The sequence below is a fragment of the Microcaecilia unicolor genome, chromosome 6 (assembly GCF_901765095.1).
Source record: "Microcaecilia unicolor chromosome 6, aMicUni1.1, whole genome shotgun sequence".
In the NCBI taxonomy this organism is placed as follows: domain Eukaryota; kingdom Metazoa; phylum Chordata; class Amphibia; order Gymnophiona; family Siphonopidae; genus Microcaecilia; species Microcaecilia unicolor.
The window spans coordinates 185471085-185492938 of NC_044036.1; the positions used below are offsets into that span (position 1 = coordinate 185471085).

Genomic DNA, 21854 nt, shown 5'->3' on the forward strand with positions numbered 1-21854 from the left:
AAAACGGGCCTAGGTGGGTGGAGTTGGATTCTAAACCCATATTCTGCAGCTCTGACTGCCCGAACCGACTGTGGTGTCGGGTATCCTGCTCAAGGTAGTACTGTGATGTGAATGTGCAGATTGAAGACCACGTTGCAGCTTTGCAAATCTCTTCAATGGAGGTTAAGTGAGCCACTGACACAGCCATGGCCCTGACATTATAGTAACATAGTAGATGACGGCAAAGAAAGTCCTGTACGGTCCATCCAGTCTGCCCAACAAGATAAACTTATATGTGCTACTTTATTTGTATACCCAACCTTGATTTGTATCTAACATTTTCAGGGCACAGACCGTAGAAGTCTGCCCAGCACTAGCCCCACCTCCCAACCACTAGTCCCACCTCCCCCACAGGCTCTGCCACCCAATCTCCGCTAAGCTTCCGAGGATCCATTCCTTCTGAACAGGATTCCTTTATGTTTAGCCCACGCATTTTTGAATTCCGTTACCGTTTTCATCTCCACCACCTCCCGCGGGAGGGCATTCCAAGTATCCACTACTCTCTCCATGAAAAAATACTTCCTGACATTTTTCTTGAGTCTGCCCCCCTTCAATCTCATTTCATGTCCTCTAGTTCTACAGCCTTCCCATCTACGGAAAAGATTCGTTTGTGGATTTATACCTTTCAAATATTTGAACGTCTGTATCATATCACCCGTTTCTCCAAGGTATACATGTTCAGGTCAGCAAGTCTCTCCTCATACGTCTTGTAACACAAATCCCATACCATTCTCGTAGCTTTTCTTTGCACCGCTTCAATTCTTTTTACATCCTTAGCAAGATATGGCCTCCAAAACTGAACACAATACTCCAGGCAGGGCCTCACCAACGACTTATACAGGGGCATCATCACCTCCTTTCTTCTGCTGGTCACATCTCGCTCTATACAGCCTAGCAACCTTCTAGCTACAGCCACCGCCTTATCATACTGTTTTGTCACCTTCAGATCCTCAGACACTATCACCCCAAGATCCCTCTCCCCTTCTGTACATATCAGGCATTATGAGCCATGACATGGGCCTCCAAAGCCAGCCCAGCTTGGGCATAAGTGAAGGATATGCAATCTGCTAACCAATTGGAGATTGTGTGTTTTCCAGTGGCGACTCCCCTCCTGTTGGGATCAAAAGCAACAAACAACTGGGCGGACTGTCTGAAGGGCTTCGTCCGCCCCACGTAAAAGGCCAATGCTCTCTTGCAGTCCAAGGTATGCAAGCTGCTTTCGCCAGGGTGGGTATGCGGACGGGGAAAAAATGTTGCCAAGACAATCGACTGGTTCAAATTGAACTCCGACACCACCTTCGGCAGGAGCTTAGGGTGTGTACATAGGCCTACTCTGTTGTGAGGAAACTTAGTATAAGGTGCATCCATTACTAAGGCCTGAAGCTCTCTGACCCTACGAGCTGAAGTAACAGCCACCAAGAAAATGACCTTCCAGGTCAAGTACTTCAGATGGCAGGAATTCAGTGGCTCGAAAGGAGCTTTCATCAGCTGGGTGAGAATGACGTTGAGATCCCATGATACTGGTGGAGGTTTGATAAGGGGCTCTGACAAAAGCAAACCTCTCATGAAGCGAACAACTAAAGGCTGTCCAGAGATAGGCTTACCCTCTACATGCTGATGAAAAGCGGAGGTGAACCCTTACGGAGTTGGTCTTGAGAAGTTCCAGAAGTTCTGGAAGCAGGGCCCAGATGCGCTTGATGCTGATGAGGACAACGTGGAATCCTCACGTCTCCTCAGGGTCGAGTCCGACGATGGTCGGTCCTGGGGGGCCTGCACAGCAGGAGGCCTCGAGACAGGTGGAGACCCTCTTGGCGCATCACTACTCCCAGCGTGTCTGGGCCTCTCAGCAGCCATTACCTCTACTCCTGACATCGATGCTTCCCTCTATATTGACGCTGACGACCTCTGTACCGATGTCAATGTCGACGTCGAAGGACCGGACCGAGCCCCAGAGCTGTGGTCAGGCCCAAGGCACAGGATACACCAGGAATGGGTATCGGTACCTAAGATGGTCTGGTTGCACCGAGTACAACATTTGAAGCCACTGGACGTCTTCAATGACATGGAAGGAAAAATAGCTCCGGCGAAATCAAGACTCGATTGTGCCAATAAAAGTGGCACAAAAAGGAAGAGAAAACTGGCCACGTAGAAAAGAAAGGAAACTTAGAAATAGGGAAAAACAATACTGAGGGTTAATACGGGAATTCTAAGTTTTTTTTTGTTTGTTGTTTTTTTTAAATAAAACAATAAAAGGAGAACAAAAAAAGCAAAAGCAAAAACAAAAAGAAATCACACAAAAAAAAATCGCTCTAAGAAGAAACTCCTTCCCGGGCCAAAAACGAGGAGCACAGGAGGAACCTGCCGCACCTCGTCGTGGGAAAAAAGTAACTGAGGTACACGCTCGCGCAGCAGGGGTAAAATCAGTCCGCGCTTGTGCGCCAAAAGACTCTAGCAAAGTTTTGTGTGATCCACATGTGAGAATAAATGCAGCCTGCTTGTCCTTGGAGAAAAGATTTTACAAATCAACAATATTTTCAATACAGCATATATTTTGTGATTTAGGGTGGAGAAGAATCCAGCACCTGAAGAAAGAGCAGGTGGCTTCGGTTTGGCAATGGCTGTGTACCTCAGTACACGTAGAGCTGAAGCTGCAGCAGCTGCATTGCAGGACCGGAGGTGCCACCATTACAGTCCTAACCGCTAATGTGCAAGTGAGAGTGTGTGAGAAAGTGGAGAGTAGGTCTGGAAATGCCTAGGCAATGACAACCAAGTGAGATCTGCACAATCTGTTGTAAAGAGCAATAGAGCTGGGCCTCGCTCACATACAAAGGTGTCAACGGGCAGGTGAGAATCATGGGAGGTAGTCTTGGCTGCAGAACTCAAGCCTTGGCCTGAATTAAGGTTTGCTCATGTGCAGAGGAAGTTTAATGATACAGGGGGCACAGAGAGGAGGCAAGTGCTGGATTGGGGGTTACAGAGATTGGACAGTGGTTGGATAGAAAAGGTGGGGGGACAGAGAGGGCAAAGGCTGCATGGAAAGGAGACAGGGCAGACCATGCATGGAGGGAAGGAAAGAGGCTGGATGGAAGGGGGAAGAGAGGACAAGAGAGAAGGAACTTGGGAGATGGAAGGAGGAATAAGGGGAGAAACTGAACATGAGGAAAGAAAGGGACACAGATGTGATGCTGGAGGGGGGGAATGGGGGGGATAGAGACCCTGAGGGGTGTTACTGGACAGGGCAAGAATAAAGATACAGAGAGGGGAGACATTCAACATGGATGGATATGGACAGCGACAGATAAAAATTAAAAGACCAAACAACAAAGGTAGATAAATTAATTTTATTTTCTGTTTATTGATAGTGGCTTTAAAGGACTGAATTGAAAATGTTTTGGCAGAATCAGACAACACTACTCTGGAAGAAAGTTAGGAAAGAGGGGATATGATAGGGACATTTAAATACTCCATGGCATTAACGTACAGAAGGTGATTCTATTTCAACTGAAAGAAAACACTGGAATGAGGGGAATAGGAGGAAGTTGAAAGGTTGTAAGCTCAGGAATAACCTAAGGAAATACTTATATAGAGAAAGGGTGATGAATATGTGGAACAGCCTCCTGGCAGAGGAGGTGGACTGTATCCCAATTCAAGAAAGCTTGGGACGCGCATGGGACCTCTTAGAACAGGTTTCCTCATATCCAATCCTTAAGGTCCACAATCCAACCTGGTTTTCAGGATTTCCACAATGAATATGTATGATATTTATTTGCATTCACTGCTTCCTTTGTGGAAATCCTGAAAACCAGGCTAAAGTGTGGAACTTGAAGACTGGATTTGAGGACCCTCATCTTTGGGAGAGGAGGAATAGCTGATGTGCAGAATGGATGGGCCATTTAGCTTTTATCTGATGTCATGTTTTTATTTATTTATTTGTTACATTTGTATCCCCCATTTTCCCACCTATTTGCAGGCTCAATGTGGCTTTCAATTTATCCGTCATGACTTATGTCATTTCAGAATACATATTGTATAATTATAGTACAGCAAGAGGCTCTCACTGGATGCCCACCGGAAGGGTGGAAGGCCAGATTTTAGGACTCAGGCTGTAAAATACCAGCTAGGTTTAAAAATCTATGACTGGCTGAGCAAGGACTTGCTTTTCCTGCAAGTTAATATGTGTTCTAGCTTAAGACCTATCCACTGGAATAGTGGTGGGCCAAGCTACATAGCTTTAAACAGCTGAAAAGCACTGACTAGGCCTGATAACAAGATGATGGCCTTATAGCAGAGAGCCTGCAAGAGCAAGGACTGCTTGGTGAGTTCTAATGAAACCTGGTGCAACTTCCAAATTGAGTGTAACACACATGATGTAGAAATTAAAGACAGAAATGATAAGAAGTTTGGTTCATAACACGGAGTCTGTCTTTAATAAGTTGGCACCCAGATCACAAGATGTTATGAAATTGATATATCTATATTTAGATATCTTCATAAGAACAAAGTGTTTACAAAAAAGGAAATTACACAATAGCTTGTAATAGCTAATGTTTGGATGTTTGGATGTCCGTATCTAGGGAAGTGTTTACAAAAACGGAAAGAGGGGCACCTGGCCGGAGGGCATGACTCATAGATTGAGCAAGATTAGAAAAAAGTCCCTCTCAATAGACTTGTATGGGGACCAGATGGTATATAAGGACTGGTCTCCCAAGCATATTTCGGAGGTTCTCCCCAGCGTATCTAGGACGCAGAGCTCCAGTCAGCTGAATCCAGAATTTGTCTGATGAATGTATCTGATTAAAGTCTGATTTGCAAATAAACTCTTCATTCCAAATGATGATTTGTGGGCTTCACTTAATGATGAAAGGCTGTAAGTATAAATGCTTCTGCTGTATCAGGCTATCATTCGCTGCATTGTATAACTTGTAACCTAAATCCAGTTTGTCATAAGGCTGGTATCTATTCCTTGCCAGTGCTGAGAGGCGGACTAATGCGGGTCTCTTAGATCTAACGTCTCTCTCAGTGGCAATTCCTCTTAGAACTTTATAACTCCTTGATTACCCCAGTACTAGTGCTATTTGGAGATGGAGTCAGATTAAGGTCACTCTAGCCTTCTTGGGGGGGCTCGGGACCCCTAAATTCACAACAATATACAATTGGTAATATATATAGAACATGAATGCTAAATAACAGTCAAATAAAAAGGAAAAAAATATACAAATGGTATTAAAAAAATACAAATGGATTGAACATGGATTGCATATTAAAATTAAACAATACAGTGTAGGAAGAGAGTAAACCTATTGTTAAGTAAATGATGGTGAAATACAGTTCAATTATAAGTTATTATGGTATGCCATGTTAAAGAGATGTGTCTTTAGTGCCTAGGTTGTGGATTATTTTCAGGTCCAATGGTACAGCATTCCACATTTGTGAACTCAAGTATGAAAAGCTGGATGCATGCATTAATTTATATTTTAGACTCTTACAACTGGGGAAGTAAAGATTTAGGAATGTGCATGCCGATCGTTTAGCATTCCTGGGTGGTAAGTCAATAAGGTCTAACATATAGGTTGGAGCATCACAGTGAATTATTTTATGCACCAGAGTGCATATTTTGAAAGTTATACGTTCTTTAAGAGGAAGCCAGTGTAAATTTTCTCTTAGGGGCCTGGCACTTTCGTATTTTGTTCTTCCAAATATAAGTCTGGCTGCAGTGTTCTGGGTAGTTTGAAGTTTCCTGATGCTTTGTTCTTTACAGCCAGCAAGAAGACCATTGCAGTAGTCTAAATGACTTAGTACCATTGATTATACTAGGTTTCGAAAGATTCCCCTAGGGAAGAAAGGTTTAATTCTTTTAAGTTTCCACATTGAGTGAAACATCTTCTTTGTTGTGTTTTTCACATGGCTATCCAGTGAAAGATTTCGATCAATAGTGATTCCAAGAATTTTCAGGGTATCTGAAATGGGAAGGGTGAAGTTTGGTGTGGATATATTGGTAAAGTTGTTAGTACTGTATTGTGATGTAAGTACTAGACATTGAGTTTTCTCTGCATTTAGTTTCAATTGAAATGCATCCGTCCAAGAGTGCATAATTTGGAAGCTATGATTAATGTTGAAGGGTATGGTGATTTCGTGATTTCTTTTAAATCACGTTTAAACGGGATAAAAATCGTGACATCATCTGCATATATGTATGGGTTAAGGCCTTGATTAGCCAACGACTTGGCCAGTGGTGTCATCATTAGGTTGAAGAGGGATGGCGAGAGTGAGGATCCTTGGGGAACACCGCATTCGGGTGTCCATGAAGCTGACATACTCGACTTGGATATCACTTGGTAAGTTCTTGTAGTTAAGAAGCTTTTAAACCAGTTTAGAATGTTACCTCCAATTCCGTAGTATATATAGTAAAATTTTATGACTTACCATGTCGAATGCACTAGACATATCAAATTGCAAGATTTATTGTAAGTTCTGATATAAATTGTTGAGGGGCAGATTTTATAAGATAACTAGCAAAAGAGGCCCGTTTCAGAGCAAATGAAATGGGCGCTAGCAAGGTGTTCGTCGCCAACACCCCTCCCTCCCTGGCCAACCCCTTCGTTATTCTTCCATTGCTCCGCCCCCAACGTCATGACGTTTGATGCGAGGGTGGGGCCCAGAGTGATTTCCCACCCCCACGCCTCCCTGCCAACCCCTTCGTTGTTCTGCCATTGCTCCGCCCTCGAGGGCGGGGCCCGGAGCGATTTTGGTGGCTTCACCACCACGAACCTTCGAACCTTTTTGAAGGCAGTCAGGGCTTGGCTTCACTGACGTCAGTGTCCTCGGAACGTTGAGGGTGAGTTTTATTATAGTAGATTTGGACATATGTCTAGTTTGCAGTGGGATTTGGCGAATCTGTTAACTGCATGAAAGATGGTATCATCCGAGAGGGTGTCAAAGTTAGTCCAGGTTCGATCAGCTGAAAGAACTGAAAAACACTGTGAATCACAATGGAAAGAACCGTTAGATATGAGCTATGTGGGACAATGAACTTTCCTTCCAACCACAAATCGTCTGTGTGATGTAACTCTCTCTATTTCAGTTACGTCTTATACGATCAGTTCAACACCTCTTGCAGCAAACAACATTAAACGTTCTCATATGCTCCTTAGTCATATCACAATTGGATTACTGTACAAACAAGGTCTTAGATAAAAAAAAACAACAAAGCAGTGGAATCAAATGCATTTATTTGGAATAATACCTGACGTGGCCTTCTGAGGGCCTCCCACTGCCTCCCTATTACCCATCGGATCACATACAAGCTTGTTCAACTTGTCGTTATCTCCCAAGGACCTCTCATACCTACACCATATTCTTATTCAATATATACCTTTGTGCACTATTCATTCCCAAGATCAACATTTGCTCGTTGTTCCAAGTTATAACATGTGATCCATGAACACACTCAAGCTTCAACCTTTTCCCTTCAAGGCCCCTCTTTCTGGAATTTATTACCACCTTTCCTATGCCATCAGACTTCTTTGTCCACTTTCAAGAGAGACCTTAAAACAGAAGTTTCAAGATGCATTTGGTTTCTCCTCACTACTTATAGCAAAGCCTAGGTAACCCTCCGAAATGCCTAAGAGTTTTCCCTTTTGTTCAGCCCCCCCCCCTCTTTTTCTTGAATATAAGGAGGTTTCCCCTCTCTTCCCTCACTTTCTGTTTTGTCGCATATACTCCTATTTCTTTTCCTTTTATCTTAAATTATTTTATTGTAAGCTGCCTAGATGGCATAGATGATTGGTGGATTAGAAATTTTAAATAAACTTGAAACACATCCTCACTGCTTGAAATGCTCCTAGAACTGATGCTGAGGAGTGTTTTCCATGCCAGGTTCTGTCGGATAACATCACTCATTAGTGAAAATACTACATCCTACTTGCCTTCGGATAATCATTAATTTTCACACAAGAGCAAGACTAAGAAAGTTAGAGAATGAGTCTACAAGTGGGTGCCTCTATGTTGATGGTCCAATGCCACGCGGTGAAAGCCTAGTCTATAATTGCATCTGGGCACCCAGATTCTACTATAGAATACTAGCTTAACTTGGCATCAGTATGCATCACATTTATGTACATGCAGTTACACCAGCCATAGATCTGGCATAACTGTGATTGCACAATGCAGAAGAAACACACATACCTTACAGTATTGTATTAGTTATTCATTATTTATTTAGGTTTTGCTCACACCTTTTCAGTAGTAGCTCAAGCTGAGTTACATTCAGGTACACTGGATATTTCTCTGTCCCAGGAGGGCTCACAATCTAAGTTTGTACCTGTGGCAATGGAGGGTTAAGTGACTTGCCCAAGACCACAAGGAGCAGCAGTGGGATTTGAACCGGCCACCTCCGGATTGCAAGACCGGTGCTCTAACCACTAGGCCACTCCTCCACTCCCACTTATGTGCATAAGTGGGAGCCCTGCCCCCAAATGCATTTAAGCACTATGCTACTTATATACACTGTTATATAACAGCACTTAAGCACTCTGCTGGCACTTTCATGGGTAAATATATGCTATGTACATAAATGCAGGTACTCAGGGAGTCTTAAGCTCACACTACAAATCAGCTGGTACTAAACACTGATTGCCCATTACATTCCTATGGGCATCTCAGCATTTAGTACCAGCTGATTTGTTGCATGAGCTAAAAATGCTAGCACACCTTTTAGAACTGTCCTTTGCATGAATATCAGTTCCTTGGGATATATGAGTTTAGAAGATCAAATAATCTGCCATGTGCTTAATTTATCAAAAATTATATAGGAGCAGCACATTTTGGGATGAAGTACTAATTCAAGCAGCCAGCCTAGATCCTTAAGTACAGACTGAACTAGGGGAGGGGTGCGCCAAGACAGCCAATAGCTGGTCTCTAGAGGACTCAACTTGGAGCCTTAAAGCATCTGCATACATGTTCAAGATACTGTGGGTCCACAATTCTTCTTTAAGTAAGCTGACTGTTATACTGATGCCTCTGCAGAGAAGGGTAGGGGAAAGCAAGGAAAGGCGATACCCAACACCTGAAAGGAGGGTGTGGAGAGAGAAAGAAAGGGAGATACTGGACACCTCAGGGGTGGGGCATTATGGGAGATGTTGGACATGGGAGAAAGGGCCTTCAGTCATTCATGGTGGGGGTTCATATGGGGTGTCAGATACCTCCTAACCGGCTCTGCAGAGGGAGAAAGGAAACTGTGTACTCACACGAATCGCATTCGGTGATCGGCCTCCCATCTGCATGATCAGCCATCTCTCCCTCTTATCTTCCACTCTCCTCCTTGTCCGCGATACAGCACCTCTCCTTCAACCCACCCCTCCAACCCCGGATCAAACTCATACCTAAGGTCGCCCACTAACAATCCCACAGCTTTCCTTCTCCGGTGCCCTGTGACCGTCCCCTACGATACACTACTACACATGACACGTAGAACCTCCTTGATTACATTACACACGACCCACAACCCAGGCTCTCTCTCTCCCTCTACACATCCAGCCTTGCCGGAAACAGGAAGTTGCGTCAGAGGCGAGCGCACGTCTGCAAAAACTGGAGTCGGTTGATGAAGACGAAGAAGCAACATTGATACAAGGAGGTTTACTATACAAGTGACATCAAAACGTTGAACCCAATTAGGTCAATCTAAGTTTCCCCATCTCTGCGCAGCCGTCATCCCCGTACACTCAAAACAAAGCAAGTAAACCTATTGGCTGCTGCATCCAAGTTGTCGTTCTTTATTACTGGTAGCTTTTTTTATTAATCTCACTATATTTTCAAACATGCCGGATTGTGCAGTATACGGATCTGTACATCTGCTGTCTGGAATTTTGGAAGATAGAAATAAGGAAATAAAAATTAAATTTTGGATGTACTCTGTAGAAGTTGTTTACTTTTGCAATGGGATGGATGCCTGTTCTGGTGTGTGCGTGTGATAATCTTTGAATAACTGCCTATATTAATGGCTATGGATTTCTGAACATGTGATATCTTGAAAAGGACAAACTTTTAAATGCTCAGTTGGGTATATATGCTAATCTCAACTTTGTTATATGTTTCAGACATACATATCCATCTATTCAGTGCTTTTTTTGTAGAAAAAAAGGTGCCGGTACTCATTATGGGCGGGGAGGGGGTCACCACATATGGCTCCACCCCTATTATAGCCACACCCCTTATACCAGCCATGGCGCAGCGGCATATAAACAGACATCATTGAAAATATTATACCAGTATAGGAGAAAAAAATAACATGATTTTTTTTTTCATTATAAATCATTTCTGTAAGCTGTTACAGCTCCAGTATACCCAGTGCAAAATAAGACAACAGATGTAAATTCTCAAATTGGACATATTCTAAACACTAAAATGAAAATAAAATGATTTTTTTTCTACCTTTGTTGTCTGGTGATGAAACAGGTGGGAAATCAGGAGACGAAAGGCAAACTTTGGTTCCAAACAAGGCAACTTTATTGCTAGCAAGTGAACAGCACCGAGTAGTCTCGGGACACTGTGTGTCATAAATCATCTGACACTTACATTTATACTTCCCTACTGGGCCTGCGCATTTGGCCCCTTACACATCACAACTGGCATGCGCAGTAAACTTTTGTAGTTCTTACAGTACAAAATTGTAGTCCCAGTACATACTCACGTCATAACACTGAAATGATACTGGCAAGAAAAACGAAACTTAGCAGCTTATTCTTCACACACACAATGCTCCTTTCTAGCACAGGAGATAAGGTTCGGCTCAGGAATGCAGGGGGTGTCAGCACCCTCCAAGGTCGCGTTGCTACATGCAAGCTGGTCTTGTATAAGCCTTGCAAACTACTGTTACAAGCTATATGTCTAATAGTCCTGCATTCTGTCCTTACATTAGTAAACAACAACCTTCTTGGTTAGTAAACAGTAAAACTGGATAAGGCACAAATGTCCAGTGCAGTAATAAGGTGTGGCTAAACAGCCAAAAGCAGAGGTAGAGTGCATAAGTCCATCAGTAGGCACAAAACATGAGGTTGTCCTGTTGTTCAGCAGTATTAGGGTAGTATTCGGCGTTCCACTCCTTCATTCCCCCCTTTTGATACTTGAACATCCATTCTGGTGGAGAGTATCACCTCCATGAACCCTGAAAAGAAAAGAAAGGACAAGGATAGTCAGCGAGGGAGGCAACAAGCGAGCCCTAAGCCCTTGCGCAGCCGTTGGTTGCTTCGCCAGGGTTGAGACGGAGGGTCCCTAGAGGAATCCCCCCCCCTTTGTAGCCGGTCTTTTGCTGGCACAAGGGTAATGGCCCATTAAGTGACTCAGGGGGTTCAAAGTGCACATCAGCCACAAGGTGCTTCATTGTCAGCTTCATCAGACTGGGGAATGGGAGAGTACATCTGGAGAGCCATAAGTTGGGCAGCAGCACGGCGGTCAGCGATGCTTTCCATGGTGGAGCGGAGACACCTGAAAACTAAGGGAAGAGATAAAGGAATTAGTAAACAGGACAACAGAAACAGGCCACCCATGACAAGGAGGCCTTGCAGGCTCCCGGAGGTTGGCAACCAGCTAGTTAGGGAGGAAGTCCAGTCCCACGCGCTATTCCAGGTCTGGACGGGGACGTGGGCTAGTTTGACCATCCGGTCAGTTATCTCTTTGATGACATGGCTCTGGTCATCAATCTGTAAGCAGCAATTACTGAGGTTAAACTTGCCACACACCCCGCCCTCCTGGGCTAGGAGGTAGTCAAGAGCCAAGCGATTTTGGTAAACTGCGGTAATGAGCTTAGTGTTTTGTCGGGCTAGGATATTGAGGGCAAAGGCCGAATCGTTAGTAAGGATTTCGAGCACGGCCTGTAGGCGAATAATGCGATTCAGCATATAGATAGGGGTGCGGTACCCGTATGTACCATCTTCAGCCCATGTGGCCGGTCCATAGTAATGAATGATGCGTTCTGGCGGCCACTCGTTGTCTTTCCAGTCTCCAATTTGGACTTTGGGCTTGGTGTTTAGAAAGGACCTTTTACGTCTGGCAGGGTTATCTGGCCCTTTTTCCACGTATAGGGGGATACCCAAAGTTTCGCCAATTCGCAGGGGCAGAAGGAAAAAGCTAGGTCGAACAGTGCCCAAGAGACAGGTACCGTACCAGCGGGCCGGGAGCTGTTCGTAGGCCCTGCGCCCGCAGATATAGTAGTAGCCCCCCGGGGCTACCCACTTGAGGGAGGCGTTTCCTCCGTATGTCCATGTTGTGTTCAAGGTGGGTTCTGTCCAGATAGGTTCCGGGGCGGGCAGGTTATCCGTTTGCCACCAGGTCGTCCGGCTTCCATTATACTGAAGAACCCCCGTGCAAGCAGAATCTCCCACTGGTACAGAGTACCGCTTCGATGGCGCTCGACTAGCGCAGAGGGTGCCTATGATATTTGTTCTCAAGGCCCATTCGTACGGCTTCGGCCGCTGGGGAAAGGTAATGTTAGTGGTGTTAAGTGCATCCCATGTTTGTTGTCGGATCTCTCTCGCTTCCCAGGGCCATTGTTCACCCATGTCGGTGCCTCCACAGACGAAACAGTTGGCAATTCCCAGGGAGAGGGCAATGTTCTCGGCCAAGTTAAGGAACATATTCCGGGCTTCTGGGGAGATGGGGAACTTAGTCTCGGTCTGTTCAGCACGAGCAATTTCATCGAATACTTCTTGGTAGCCGACGACAGTAGTCTGGTAGTGCGTAGGAGGCTTTGTTTCGAGGCTCTGATATATGGTAATATATGTCAAGGGATCCATTCCTCCACCGTCAATGCCAAGGCCCCACGTCCCTCTCCAAGGCATGTCGTGTCCTCGAATGGGCCAGTCTAGGGACACATAGTTACCAGAACCTCGACGAAACTCGCCCAGGCCGGTGCATCCGGCATATCCTCCTCCCGTATAAGCACATACTCGGTCCCAGCCCGAGGCTCGAGTGTCACCGGCGCATGGGAGCCAAACCCACGGGGAGCAGCATCTCATGTCTGGACTGAAGGGGCAGACATACTTGTGGTCGTTCACATATGCCTGACGCCAACTCTGGCTACCACATTTGCGAGACCAAGGGTGTTTGTCCATGGCGACACAGACGTCGAAGGTTAGGGTTGCTATAGTTTGGATGCCACCAACGAGGAGGCGAGTGGAATTTACGTAATATAGAATGCCATCGCCCTCGACTCCCGGGGGCCCGGCCACATACGCAGGGAGTCCTACGCTGAGGGTGACATTGTAGTATCTTGGCTTGGTAGGGCTATGGCAGATAGTGAGATTGCCTTGGAGGCATCTGTGGAACTGTTGGAGGCCATTCGGGGTGATGAGGGCACAAGTCGGGAGAAGCTGGCAACCGCCTTCTGGGGGTTGCGTCTGGTGGATGAGGGTGGTAACCAGGTGATATCCTCCCTCTATACGATGGCGCACCAGGCGCAAACATTCGGTGCAATTCTTGCTCAGGGTGGTAGGATAGCTCGGGACTGCACACAGGAGAAGGAAGATGTTCAGCATTATAGATTTGGTGGGAGGTATCCGAGCTTTTGCAGCAAGAAAATAATGAGGCCCACGATGAAGGCTGCGATAAACAGGGAGCCAAAAACGCAGTGGGTCCAGAAGCTGAGTTCCTGTTGCTGGGCAGGCATGAATCTGGTGGTTCACGTCTTTCTTAAGGTCAGCCGTAATGGAGCGTCTGGATGGTGATGAGCAGTCCAACGCTTCGGGGTGCTGTTAGTGGGAGCGGCAGGTTTCAGTCGGGTCCAATGTATCCACACCGAGCTTCCTGCAATTTTAACAGCGGTTGGGGTCGTTAGGAGAACAAGGGAGGGCCCCTTCCATTTGGGCTTTAGACAGTCAGATTCATCCCACTCTTTTACCCAGACCTCATCTCCTACCCTGAACCGATGTGTGGGATTGGTGAGAACCAAGGGAGCTACTCTTTCAGTGTATTGCTGGATGTCTTGCACTACCTCGTGTAATGCTTTCATCTGTCTCACTAAGGAACTCTCGCCCTGTATCTGCAAGGAGTCGGGAAAAGAGGGTAGTGGTGGTGGCCTAGCATACATCATCTCGTAAGGAGTGAGGCCGGTAGCCTTGGGGGTACACCTAAGATGGAGCAAGGCCAGTGGAAGCAGATCGGGCCATTTGGCTTTGGCTTCTTGGCATAGCTTGGCTAGCTGGTTCTTCAGGGAACGGTTAGCTCTCTCCACTATTCCACTGCTTTGGGGTCTCCAGGCACAATGTAATTTCCAATCGAGGCCCAGTCTCGTACTGAGCTGTTGAGTTACTTCACTGGCAAAGGCAGGACCGTTGTCGGAGTTTATCTGCTTGGGGAGACCGTATCTGGGTAAGATTTGATGAAGCAGTAGGGAGGTGACTTCTTTAGCCATTTCCGTTCTAGTGGGCTGGGCTTCAATCCATCCGGTGTAGGTACACACGGCGACGAGGATAGCTTTGTAGCCCCGAGCCGGGGGCATGTGTGTAAAGTCAATCTGGCAGACTTGGAAGGGGCTAGTGCCTCGGAGAACATGTCCTGGCATAGGACCGGGCCCCGTTCGAGGGTTGTTCCGGGCACAAGTTGCGCATCGGTTGGAAGCATTTTTGGTCCACAGGGACAGTCTGTTGATGTAGTAAGTTTTCTCAAGTAGGCGCCCCAGAGCGTCTCTGCCCAGGTGGGTGCGATCATGAGCCTCTTTGGTCACTGCCCAGGCCAGGGCTTCGGGTATCCATATGCGCCCGTCCTGTAGTATCCACCATCCATTGCGTGACTCCAGGCCCTCTTGTCGGGCCCACTCCGTTTCTTGGGGGGTGTAGATAGGGGTCTCTGCGGGGAGCTGGACGACGAGTACGGGGTCAGAAGGATGAGATGAGTAAGGGAGCTGACTTGCCCTTTTTGCGGCATCATCCGCCCGTTGGTTACCGCGGGCGATAGGGTCCGTCCGGCCGGTGTGGGCCCTGCAATGCATCACAGCCACTTTCTTTGGCTTCCAGACTGACTCGAGTAGTTGGCAAATCTCAGTGGCATTCGCGAGTCCTTTTCCTTCAGCTGTCAGAAATCCCCTCTCCTTGTACAAGGCTCCATGCACCTGGAGGGTGAGGAAAGCGTATTTGGAGTCAGTGTAAATGTTAACAACTTTTCCTTCAGCCCACAGGAGGGCTTTGGTGAGGGCGATCAGCTCCGCTTTCTGGGCTGACGTTCCGGGCGGCAGGGCCATAGCCTCGATCACGTGGTCCTCAGATACAACAGCATAGCCAGCTCTTCGACTTCCCTCTATTACTTGGCTACTTCCATCGGTGAACAGGGTGATGCCCCCTTGCCAGGGTTGGTCCTTCAGGTCAGGTCTGCTCGAGTGCACAGTGGCCATTACCTCTTCACAGTCGTGAAGCGGTGGTTCAGGGGCCGGGAGGAGGGTGGCAGGATTGAGGTTGGTCGTGTCCAGGATCCGCACCTCCGGATTCTCGCACAGGAGGGCCTGGTATTTAACCAATCGGGAGTTGGTCATCCATCTAGGTCCGTGGCTCTCGAGTAGACCGCGGATGGTGTGGGGTGTGGTCACAAAGAGTGTCTGGCCAAACGTGAGTTTATTGGCCTCGTGTATCAGCAGACAGGCCGCCGCAATGCTTCGGAGACAGCCCGGCCATCCTCGTGCCACGTTGTCCATGCTCTTGGAGAGGTATGCTACAGGGCGCTGCCAGGTGCCGATCAGTTGGGTGAGGACTCCAAGTGCCAGTCCCTTCTTTTCGTCGACGAACAAGTGGAACGGCTTAGTCACATCTGGCAGTCCGAGCGCTGGTGGGGCTACAAGGGCCTCCTTGAGGTCCTGAAGGGCTTTCAGTTCGTTTTTCTCCCACTGGAGGTTTTGGCCCTCGAGTTCAGGTCCTTTTAGCTTGGCGTACAGATCATGGGTCAGAACAGCGAAGTTGATGATCCATATCCGGCAGTATCCAGCGGCTCCGAGGAGTGCTCGCAATTCCTTCTTATTCACAGGGGTGGGTTGGTTGCGGATAGCTTGGGTTCGGGGGGTACCGAGACTCCGGGTTCCTTCTCGGAGGCGAAACCCCAGATACTCGACTTCGATTTCGCATATCTGGGCCTTTTTCTGGCTGGCTCGGTACCCCTGGGCTTCCAGGGTCTTCAAGAGGTAGAGGGTAGCTTCAGCACATTCGGTGAACGTTTCACGGCCCACCAACAGGTCGTCCACGTATTGAACGACCGGCCCATACTCGTCCTGATACGTCTTCAGGTCCTGAGCGAGTTGGTCGCCGAAGAGGGTGGGGGAGTTCTTGAATCCCTGGGGGAGTCGTGTCCAGGTAAACTGCTGCTTATTACCAGTCTGTAAGTCTTCCCACGTGAAGGCAAACAATTTCTGGCTGTCGGCGGCGAGGGGGATGGAGAAGAAGGCGTCCTTCAGATCAATGACACTGTACCACTTGGTCTGGGCTGGCACTTGGGCTAAGATGGAGTAGGGGTTTGGTACGAGAGCAACTATGTCGGCCACCTGGTTGTTGACTTTCCTCAAGTCCTGGACGGGTCTGTATTCGGATGTTCCTGGCTTCTTAACGGGCAACAATGGGGTATTCCACGCGGATCTGATCGGTTTAAGGACCCCTTGTTGGAGGAGTTTCTGTAGATGAGTTTGCATACTATGCCGGGCTGCATAGGGGATGTGGTATTGTCCTTGGTTGACAACTTGAGCATTTGGTTTGAGTTCAATCCAGATGGGGATAGCGTTAACGGCCAGTCCTCCGGGGTTCACTTCTGCCCATACACCAGGCACTTCATCCATTATGTCTCGCCTCTGCTGGGCAAAAGGGGTATTCTGGTCGTAACGGCAGCTGCCAGGCCCTACGGTTGGGGGAGCGTGTAGTCTCCATTCTTCCCTTACCGGGCAGATAAGTGTCACTGGCCGATCTTCAAAGCGAGCTTCCACTTCACCCGTGGTCTTGAACTTCAAGGTGGCCTGGAGCTTACAGAGTAGGTCTCGACCAATCAAGGGGACTGGACATCCAGGGATGTGTATGAACTGATGAGACACCATTGTCCCTCCGATCTGGACTTGGCGTTCCTTGAGGAGGGGGGCTGCAAGGGATTTCCCGGAGGCTCCCACAATTGGTATAGTTTCTTTCGTGGCTGGGGCTATGGCGGTGGTGATAACAGATCGTTGGGCCCCCGTGTCTAGTAAGGCCTTCATAGACTCTGTCCCCACCCGAATTTCCACCAGAGGGTCAGTGGGGACTCTGCCCTCCCGGTCTCTTCATGCGGTACTGTCTCGGGTAGCCTCCATGGCCATCTGCCATTCCCTCCGGTCATCCCGTCCTCTATCTCTTCGGCCCCTTCCCCGGCCTCGTCTGGGGGCCCCTGTACGGTCGCCCGTCTCCTCCTCTCTCTGCCGGTCCCATGGTTCATCTTCTCTCGGGCTGTCCCGTATCTCCTCTGGACAATCAGCCCACCAGTGTCCTTCTTGTCGACAATTTGCACACTGGTTACGTCCTATGGGGGACCGCGTTCCTCTTGTCCTTCTGCCCCTCCCCTTTGGTCTAGACCTCATCCGTTCTTCCAGCACCGTGGCCAACACATCTGCCTTCTCCCGCATCCGCCTGGTCGATTCCTTTCGGGCCTCCGTCTTCTCTTCCTGGTCGCGATATCCGAATACGCGATCCACTATAGCTTTCAGTTGGCTGAGGCTCATCCCTTCGAACCCCTCCGTTCTCTGTAGCTTTCTTCGTATATCCGGTGCCGACTGGCTAACAAAACTCATAACTACGGTTGGGAGGTTCCTGGGGTCTTCGGGGTTTATCGGGCTGTGCCTTCTAAATGCCTCCATAAGCCGTTCCAGAAAATCCCCCGGACTCTCGTCCTTTTGTTGGACTACACTGTGAATTTTCCCCATATTGGTAACCTTCTGTTTCCCCTTCTTTAAGGCGGCCAGGTACGCCTGCTGGTATCGGCGGATAAGGGTTTGGCCTTCAGCGGTTCGGTAGTCCCACGCAGGAGCAGCGAGGGGCGCCTCCGTCTCTATTAGATTCTGTAAGTTGGCATGGGTGGGGTTCGCATCCCGGACAGCTTGCTCCATATTTTGTTGTAAAAGGCGGCGTTCTTCAGTGGTCAGGATGTGGGCGCTCAACTGCCTAAGGTCCCCCCAAGTCGGATTATAACTGTATATAATGCCTTCCACCAGCTCCACCAACTGCTCGGGTTTCTGGTCGTAGGACGGCCCATGCAATTTCCAGTTATACAGGTCAGCACTTGAGAAGGGAACGTGGCTATAAACTGTTGATTCAATGGGCTGGCCCCCCCCTTCCGCCGGGTTAGGGGTATAGGTGGTAGATTGTCGAACTGGGAATAGGTTAGTGGCTCCCTCTTTCCTGCTCGAAGGGAGAGCGTTGCGCGGACTCGATTGGGGGAACCGAGTAATGTTCTTCACAACCCGTTTACTCTTCCGTATGGTTGCGGGGCCCGGTAACTCAGGTGAGTCTGGACGGGACGTCTCTCCGGCCTCCGACTCTGACCCGGAAGCATCATCGTTATCCGGGCCCTCCTCCAGGCTCGCGATGTCAGGGTATATCGGGGCATACGGCGGTGGCGCGATGTCGTCTTCGTATGCTTCCGCCGTAGCAAGTATCGGGGCCTTCGGAGGCTTCTTTTTGGGCAAACCCTGAACTTTCCCTAGGGTTTCCTTTGGGGGTTTCATTCTAGAAAGTGTGTTGGTCGTACGGGGCGTAGCTCCTACCTTACCAATGGTAGCAGGGGGCGTGGTCTCAGTGGCTTCAGCGCTAGGGGCGGTAGGCCGTATGGGGGCGGGCCCTGCGGCCTTCTGAACGGCAGCGGTTGCCGAGCTTTGGAGAGCGAAGGCATGGGTCGGCAGGGCCTTAAGTTTAGTTTTCCGGCCCTTTCTCTGCTTTACCACCATGAGGGCGGCCTTTTCTACCTTCCGTTGGGCCCAAGCCGGCGGGTCCCGGACTACATCCAACCACGCTTCTATGTATGGGATGTCCTCGGGACAGCCTGGGTTTCCCTCAACTATAACAATATTCATGACCGCCGCCACTTTTTCATACTCGAATGACCCTCCCGGGGGCCATCCGGCAATTCCTAGCCCTGGCCACATAAATTGACATCTCTGTATCATCCCGGCCCTGCTACATTTATCTAGGTCGAACACTTCGCTAAAGTGTTCCGTCATTAAGTCTAACGGTGAAGACCCACCCCCGCCCATCCTAACCTGAGTGCCAAAGGACAGGTGACGGACAAAGGGGGAAGGGGCGGTGGAGGAGTAAGGGGTCTCGTTCCACCAGACACAAAAGGGTCAACACTCGGCCTGACCAGGACGCGGTCGCCCGGCCTGGAACTGCAAGCCCAATCACACACTTTCATACGCCACAAGAAACCCTCCCGTTCGCCGCTCGGTTTCGTCGCCGGAGCCTAGTGAGTTTCGGGACCTAGTCGTATACCAATAGTCCGTATTAGTCACTGGCTAAAAGAGGGTGATCACGCCTCTTCTTCGGTCCTTACTGGGCCGGTCACTACGTAGAGTATACTCGCCTGTCCGCCGGGGTCGCAGGCTGCGCCGTCGTACGCTTCTTTCTGAAATAGAAAAGGTGCTTTGCCGGAACCACACAGCCCCCTCTACAGTCAGGCGGAGTTGATCGACCCTCCTCCGGGAGATGGACGCTGAAATCAGCGGTGGCCACTCACCAGCTTCTCGGGTGGGGATCGATAACCTGACCCGACCACAGTGGGGGAGGGGAAGAATATAATCCAATTCCCCTTTCTACTTCTGTCCCATCTGGGTCGCCAATGAAACAGGTGGGAAATCAGGAGACGAAAGGCAAACTTTGGTTCCAAACAAGGCAACTTTATTGCTAGCAAGTGAACAGCACCGAGTAGTCTCGGGACACTGTGTGTCATAAATCATCTGACACTTACATTTATACTTCCCTACTGGGCCTGCGCATTTGGCCCCTTACACATCACAACTGGCATGCGCAGTAAACTTTTGTAGTTCTTACAGTACAAAATTGTAGTCCCAGTACATACTCACGTCATAACACTGAAATGATACTGGCAAGAAAAACGAAACTTAGCAGCTTATTCTTCACACACACAATGCTCCTTTCTAGCACAGGAGATAAGGTTCGGCTCAGGAATGCAGGGGGTGTCAGCACCCTCCAAGGTCGCGTTGCTACATGCAAGCTGGTCTTGTATAGGCCTTGCAAACTACTGTTACAAGCTATATGTCTAATAGTCCTGCATTCTGTCCTTACATTAGTAAACAACAACCTTCTTGGTTAGTAAACAGTAAAACTGGATAAGGCACAAATGTCCAGTGCAGTAATAAGGTGTGGCTAAACAGCCAAAAGCAGAGGTAGAGTGCATAAGTCCATCAGTAGGCACAAAACATGAGGTTGTCCTGTTGTTCAGCAGTATTAGGGTAGTATTCGGCGTTCCACTCCTTCAGTGACTTTGTTTTTCTATCCATGTTGGTCCCAGTCTCTGATTCTGCTGCTCTCTATCTGTTCTCTTAACTCCGTTTCCAACTTCTACGTTTATTACAATTTGTAATATTCTCCTCTAGACCTTGTAATTGTATTTACTATGTAAGCCGCATTGAGCCTGCAATATGTGGGAAAGCGCGGGGTACAAATCTAATAAATACATAAATAAAAATAAATTTCTTGCCCTACATCCAGGGCCGTGCCAACCCGGTAAGCGGGGTAAGCACCGCAGGGGGGCGCCTGCCTACAAGGGCGCCTCGCCATCCCGCTGTACAGTATTTAAAATCCAAATTAAAAAATAATAATAAAACTTACCGCGTTGGCGCCTATGCGCATGTGCTGCCTTCCCGCGCTCAGCGCACGGCTCTCTTGGCACTGCCCAGCTTAGTTTTCCCATGCGTTATTTGGACCCCGGCGCCGCCGGGTGTTGCCGTCGTTGAGAGGCAGTGAGAGCCGCTGCTTCTGAATCAGGTAATACTGTTAAGTAGTTGTATTTTCAATAAATGGGGGAAATGGTTCCTATCGGTCTTTGCAGAATTTATATTTACAAAAAGACTGGTATGTTGGGGGGGAGGGGGGGGAGGCTGCGGAAAGTCTTTGAATAAAATTGGTTCCAGCAGCTGGGTCCGGACGTGTACCGTGATTTCTAGGATTCAAGGATAGGGACAGCAGGGTTTGTAAAATTAGTTCTCAGTGATAAGCAAGTTTGAGTCTTTATTGAAATATTTTAAATGTTCAGGCAGTAAATATTTTTTGTTTTTGGAATCGAGCCCGCCCCCAAAGCATCGGTTAAACACCGAGAAAATGGACAAGGTATAGCAGCAGAAAACATACACAGTCACAGGCCCTGTTTACATAACAGCCACTCAAATATATTATCTTTGAATTTTTGAAAGAAGAAGCAACAACCAACGGAATGGATCAGCTCTTTGGGATCTGGCAGGTACTTCCTAGTGCCCTGCACTGACTACACCTAGCATGGTACCTCTTGGGCTCATATTGTGAATGCAAATGATGCAGTTTGACGTGTGTGCTCAATATTAATTATTTTGTCATTGTTTCCAAAATGGATTTGTAGCAGAAAATTAAAAAACAAAATCAGTAAAAAAAAAAATGTAAAAATCAGAAACTAATATTAGTCACCCACACTGCATAGTTTTATTTAACATAGCTAAGATGGTCACTTCTAGTTTAAAAAAGTAAGGCAAAAAATGTTTGCTATTTATATTTTCATGCTCTTGAATTCCTCATGAATTGAGTACAAATCATGTAGATACATTGATCTGTTAAACAATGATATCAAAC

The 21854-nt window shown here is 47.9% G+C and overlaps 1 protein-coding gene across 4 annotated transcripts in view; it reads right to left on the reverse strand.

The window, feature by feature from the left end:
- The window catches only part of TERF2IP (TERF2 interacting protein), a 43952-nt gene extending 34324 nt beyond the window's left edge, over positions 1-9628 (reverse strand). For 2 of the 4 annotated variants that reach the window (XM_030206329.1, XM_030206328.1), the window contains exon 1: positions 9285-9627. The gene's annotated coding sequence lies outside the window, so the exon portion shown is untranslated. Of the gene's footprint in view, positions 1-8875; positions 8898-9284 lie in introns of those variants that run through there. The other 2 variants (XM_030206332.1, XM_030206330.1) reach the window with 2 other exon arrangements.
- Positions 9629-21854: the final 12226 nt, after the last annotated feature.